Genomic DNA, 6,625 nt, shown 5'->3' on the forward strand with positions numbered 1-6,625 from the left:
ATAAATAATTGTTGAAGTAAGTTATATTTCATATGGTGAGATGAGTAAGATTGTCTTGAAAATAATGGATGGATAAGATAAATTCATAATGTTTATAAAGGTTCTTTTTTCTTTTGTACTTTGTAAACACTTTAAAATTGAAGGGTTTTCTTGAAGTAGATCAGATAAGTATATTATTTGTAGAAATGTCCGATAATGGCTTTTTTGCCAATATTCCGATATTGTCCAACTCTTAATTACAGATTCCGATATCAACCGCTGCCAATATATACAGTCGTGGAATTAACACAATTTTATGCCTAGTTTTGTTGTGATGTCCCGCTGGATGCATTAAACAATGTAACAAGATTTTCCAAAATAAATCAACTTAAGCTATGGAAAAAAAATGCCAAAATGGCACTGCCATATTTATTATTGAAGTCACAAAGTGCATTCTTTTTTTTAACATGCCTCAAGACAGCAGCTTGGAATTTGGGACATGCTCTCCCTGAGAGAGCATGAGGAGGTTGAGGTGGGTAGGGTTGGCGGGGTGTTGGGTTAGCGGGGGATGTATGTTGTAGCGTCCCGGAAGAGTTAGTGCTGCGAGGGGTTCTGGGTATTTGTTCTGTTGTGTTTATGTTGTGTTTCGGTGTGGATGTTCTCCCAAAATGTGTTTGTCATTCTTGTTTGGTGTGGGTTCACAGTGTGGCGCATATTTTTTAACAATGTTAAAGTTGTTTATACGGCCACTCTCAGTGTGACCTGTATGGCTGTTGAACAAGTATGCCTTGCATTCTCTTGTGTGAAAAGCCGTAAATATAATGTGATTGGGCCGGCACGGAATTCGGTAGAATGGTTGCCCCGGGAGACTGTCGGGAGGGGCACTGAAATTCGGGAGTCTCCCGGGAAAATTGGAAGGATTGGCAAGTATGACTGGGAGACGCAACTGCTCTGTACTTCTACCTCTGTCCGTGTACCACCCCGTACAGCGGCGTTTTAAAAAGTCATACATTTTACTTTTTGAAACCGATACCGATAATTTCCTATATTTCATTTTAAAGCATTTATTATTATTATTATTATTATTATTATTGTTATTATTTATTTAATTCCACATACTGATATACTGAAGGTCTTTAGTGTTGTACGTGCGTACAAATGTTTTAAATGACATTTTTATCTAAGATTATATTTCTCAAATTATAGAATAATAATTAATGCAGGGTTACATAGCTAGTTAGGTCCAGAAGAATTTGGTATTCTGCAACATTGATAGTAATTTAGTTTGGCCTATGTTTTCTTTGTAAATATTCCACATGCTTTGAAAAGGAGACCACTATTTTGAATTATCCCTTTGTTAAAAAAAAAAGTGTATGGATTACAAGTACAGATAAAAAAATATGAGTTTGATTTGTTTATACCTTTCTAGAAAATATATGAATAAAACTAGAATACAAAGTAGGACAAGATAAAAAACTGTACTACTCTACCTGGTGTGTGTACACCTGAAGTACTCACTCCACAGCAGAACAATCAACCAGAATAGTGAATCCGAATGCTGCTACATATCCTTTGATTCAGACACATTTTGCAGCCCGGTACGGGTGACACACACATACCTTGCAATTTGTATGAAAAAAATCCTCCGAAATGAATGAAACACAACTGTTATCATCAAAGAGCCGCTGAAAAAGAGTCAAACATCACAACTCTAATTATGATGTTATGAGAGGGGATCTTCGGATCAGGGTTTTATGTTGCCGATTCCGATACAAATCATACATGAGAAAGATCGGCCGATACCAATACCAGTCATATTTAAAAATGTGAAGGTTTTATTTTATTTTCTGGAAAAAGCCATGCAACACTATCAACACACTACTTGAAGTACTTTCTTCTTCTTTTTTATTAGTTTTGAGCAAAACGAAGTCAGTATGTGTGCTAGTTCTGGCTATTAAGCTGTTTTAGTTTTTATTTTATTTTACTGTTTAGTTTACTTGTTGGGGCCAGCTATTTGTGGTTCTAGAAATGTTGTTTTTTTAAATGCCCTGTAGCCCTTTGAGGTTGTTTGTTCAATGTAAAGTGCTTTTACAAATAAAATCTATTATTATTATTATTATTATTATTATTCAGTAGTACACAATAACTAAACAAAAGCAAATACTATCTTGTGGTCATTTAAATCTGCCCTCAACGTTTTCTTGAGTCCAAGGAATTATTAAACATTGACAAAAACAACAGAAACATATTTAAAAATACAGATATATATCGACCTAATCATTTTAGTATCGATCCGTCATCCTCTGAGGTACTGACTTGATTATGCTGACAACACAACCAGTTGTTGTTATTTAATCCTTTCTCTAACTCTTATTAATAAATGGGTTGTACTTGTATAGCGCTTTTCTACCTTCAAGGTACTCAAAGCGCTTTGACACTACTTCCACATTTACCCATTCACACACACATTCACACACTGATGGAGGGAGCTGCCATGCAAGGCGCTAACCAGCACCCATCAGGAGCAAGGGTGAAGTGTCTTGCTCAGGACACAACAGACGTGACGAGGTTGGTACTAGGTGGGGATTGAACCAGGGACCCTCGGGTTGCGCACAGCCACTGCGCCACGCCGTCCCTAATGTACTTTTTAATGTTCTGTTGTTAACTGTTTACTTTCTGCTGTGACATGCTTCTACCTGCACTTCTTAAACTTTACTAAGCATTTATTTTTTCTGTTGTTTGAAGTTAGCTTAGCGGTTAGCTTTGCTTTTAGCATACCATACTATACCAACTTTATTTATAAAGCCCTTGCCTGCTCCTGTAACATGTTTAGTCTTGTCCTCCATGATAGTATTACATGATATTGATACTTAAGAGGTTAAGTAATGCAGTTTACTTGCCGTAACAGAGGTGATTATTACTAGGGGAGCAGATGCATGAAGACACATTAGTAGATGCAGACTGGACACTGGCGCAGAGTTAGTGGGCGGCCTAGGGTGGAGTCGACTCTATTGGTTGCTTCTGCTCCTGTCTCTGGCCATGCTCCCCCACCCCAGCAGACAATGACAATGGCAGACAATATGTTTTTTATTTTTATTTTTTTTATTTTTTGTTGTTTTACTTTCGTAGCTGTATGTAGAAATGGCTGGTTGCAGCTCTTTTAATGTCTTTAATGTCCTTTGTGATCTTTGATGTTTGATGTTTCCCTCTTACACACATGTTTATGTGTGCCATGGCTATGAAGGTTTTTCTTTTTCCTTGGCCTCAGTCTGGACCCCCTCTCCAGGGGCCCAGAGTTAGACTGATTTTTGTTTTCTCATCCCCCCAAAGCCACCCCCACCCCTCCAGCGTTTACCTGTTCCTCACCTTTTTTGTAAGGGGCGCCGGAAGTTGGCAGACCCGTCAGTGATCCTGTTCTGTCTCCCTGTAATGTTAGTCTGCTCTTGAATGGGATTGTGCTGAAAATCATAAATTTCCCTCAGGGATTAATAAAGTATTTCTGATTCCGATTCTGATAGCTGCTCGCCGCATTTCAGGCCTTGAGATAAATGCAGTGTCAGCCAGGGATGATCGGCATTCAAACTTACCTTGTGACTAAGGTGTAGAGTTTTGACAATAACATGACATTTGCAAGCAAATAATTAGAGCCTTTATGTAGAATACTTCCAACGACATTAAAAAAAAAAAAAAAAGTTTAAACCCTTAATCTTGCTGTGAAAGCTTCCATCATGTATGATGTTGTGGTATACTTTGGATCATGGGCTGATTTTTTTTCCGGGTTTTTAAAAAAAATAAATGTCAAGGCAGTTCCCGTGTTGACTGTTGACACAAACTTTGTTTCTCATTCCTGGCTACCGCTTAGGTGATTTTACAAGGTGACGAATTAAAGCGCATTCAAAGTGTCAGTGCGGTCAGAGCTGCTGACTCAGCAGAAGGCAGGAGGGGGAGATGGTTCTAAGTGTGCTCTCTAAGGCCATTAAGAAAATGCTCCTCGAGAAGAACGTCTGAATAAGCCCGGTGGCTTTGTTGGCCGCTAATCACCTTACAAGTTAAAGCGTGTCTCCCAATGTGCCTGCATGAGGACACCTGTCCTGTACTCGGGCCAGTGCCACCAGCAGCGCCCTCATCTTTGTCATGCAATGCTCAAATGTAAACATGTTGACGTAACCTGGAGCTGAACCCTCAGGACCTCGACTTATGTCATTTTTTTGTCATTAAAACTCACATCAAAGCCACATCACTTTAAACTTACTGGATTTTTTAAATTACTATTTTATTTTGATGATTCTACATTTATGAATTAGACTTTTACCCCAAAAAGATCAATTCATGGTAAATGGTGCCTACAAACTAAAATGGCAAACTCCCTGTGCTTTAAGCACTATTGTGCTCCAGCCCTGATTATAATAGTAGTAAATAAAGGAATTCCAACAGACTTTAATAATAACAAGACATTACATTGCAACAAAGTCTTTGGGCTACCGTGCTCAGAATCTAATAACAAGAAGAAATTAAGCTACTGTATTCCAACAGGGTCTTTGGACATCTGTGCATGGGGCCTAATAATAATAATAATATGAAATCAAGCTATTCCTACAAGCTATTTGTACCTACTAAGTCCCTAATATAAGTAAAATAAAACAATTCCAAGATGGTTCTTGTGCCTGCCCGTGGGTCCCAGTGCTCAGGCTTGAATAATTGCAATAAACTAAGCAATTCTAAAAGTGTCCTTGAACCTGACCTGTTCTTGGATCTCTGTGCTGGGACGCTAATTATATTAATAAAAATAAAAAAACACTGATGCAATGAGGGTTCTTGGACCTTGTGCTCAGGCCCTAAGTCTTCATCATAAAAAGTAACAAAGCAATTCCAATGGCGTCCTTGCACCAGTCCTACTAATAAGATTTGAGACCATTCCAACAGGGTCCTTGCACATCTGTGTTTGGACCCTAATGATATTACAAAATGAACACATTCCAAAAGGGCTCTTGCACCTGTCCTTGTACCTCTGTTCTTGGGCCCTATTAATAATAATAATGTACTATTATTATTAGTCCTAGAAAGAAACTAAGAAATTACAATAGGCTTACCGGCGCACCAGCCCTTGGACCTTTGTGCTTGGGTCCTAGTAAAGATAATAATAATAATACAAAACACTGCAGTTCAAATACTTTTTTGGCCGTTGCACTCAATCTGTAATTATAAAAAGTAACACGACACTTCTAAGAGCGTCTTTGCACCAGTTTTTGGACCTTTTGTGGATGGTCCCCAATAATAACAATATGATTTGATTGAATTTTAAGACGGTTCTCTCACCTAACTTTGGGCCTCAGTTCTCTGGCCCCTAATAACAATAGTAAGAAGAAACTAAGCAATTCCAAGATGCTCCTTGCGCCTCTTTACTCAGGCCTGGATCATACAGTCGTCTTTTGCTGTATTGTGCTCAAAAATGTGTAGCTGTCTGTGGATTTTATTATTCTATTCTACCTACATTTGGCCATGATTGCAAATATTGTACGTACTTTTATTTTACCTAATTAAGCATTTTCAAGCATCAGAATGGATAAACAAACACATATCACTATGTCACAGTCAGTATAGTACATTTTCCAGTATTATGTCTACTGTATTGGTTTAAGCAAGTGTAGTAGTGACATAAGGGGGCGTTATTTCATGTCTGGAGGGTTTTTCTAATGTCCAAAAAGGTATTTAGAAGGTTGTTAGCAGTTGTTTATGCTGTAGCTATGAAAACATTTAATTTACAATTGATTTGATTGGCAACACTAAATTGTGTGAAAGTGATTGTGAATGTTGTCTGTCTATATGTGATGGCCTTGCAATGAGATGGCGACCCTGAATTGGACAAGCGGTAGAAAATGGATGGATTGAGGGAATTATTTCTTTGCAGGTCAGGCCCCGAACCAATTAACAGCAATAAACAAGGGACTACTGTAATAAGAAGTTAAAAAAGTCCATGCTCGGGCCCCAATCATTTATAAAGTTGTCTGTGGGGAGGGCAGTACATCTAAGAAGTACAGCTCCAGACTGGCGAAACTGATCAGACGGGCCGGTTCTACAATCGGAAAGTTCTATTTTGGTTTCATCTGACCACATGACATTCTCCCAATCTTCTGCTGTATCATCCATGTATCCATTTTGGTATAAAACCAACTCGTTGTGTTTGGAGGAAGAAGAATACTGAGTTGCATGCCAAGAACACCATACCTACTGTGAAGCATGGGGGTGGAAACATCATGCTTTGGGGCTGTTTTTCTGCTAAAGGGACAGGACGATTAATCCGTGTTAAGGAAAGAATGAATGGGGCCTTGCATCGTGAGAATTTGAGCCAAAACCTCCTTCCATCAGCGAGAGCTTTGAATGGGTGACCAAATACTTATTTTCCACCATAATTTACAAATAAATTATTTAAAATTCCTCCAATATGAATTCCTGGATTTTTTTTCACATTCTGTCTGTCACAGTTGAAGTGTACCTATGATGAAAATTACAGACCTCTGTCATCATTTAAAGTGGGAGAACTTGCACAATCGGTGGCTGACTAAATACTTTTTTGCCCCACTCTATCCATCTATCTATCTATCTATCCATCCATCCATCCATCCATCCATCCATCCATCCATCCATC

The sequence above is a fragment of the Nerophis ophidion genome, linkage group LG21 (assembly GCF_033978795.1).
Source record: "Nerophis ophidion isolate RoL-2023_Sa linkage group LG21, RoL_Noph_v1.0, whole genome shotgun sequence".
Lineage (NCBI taxonomy): Eukaryota > Metazoa > Chordata > Actinopteri > Syngnathiformes > Syngnathidae > Nerophis > Nerophis ophidion.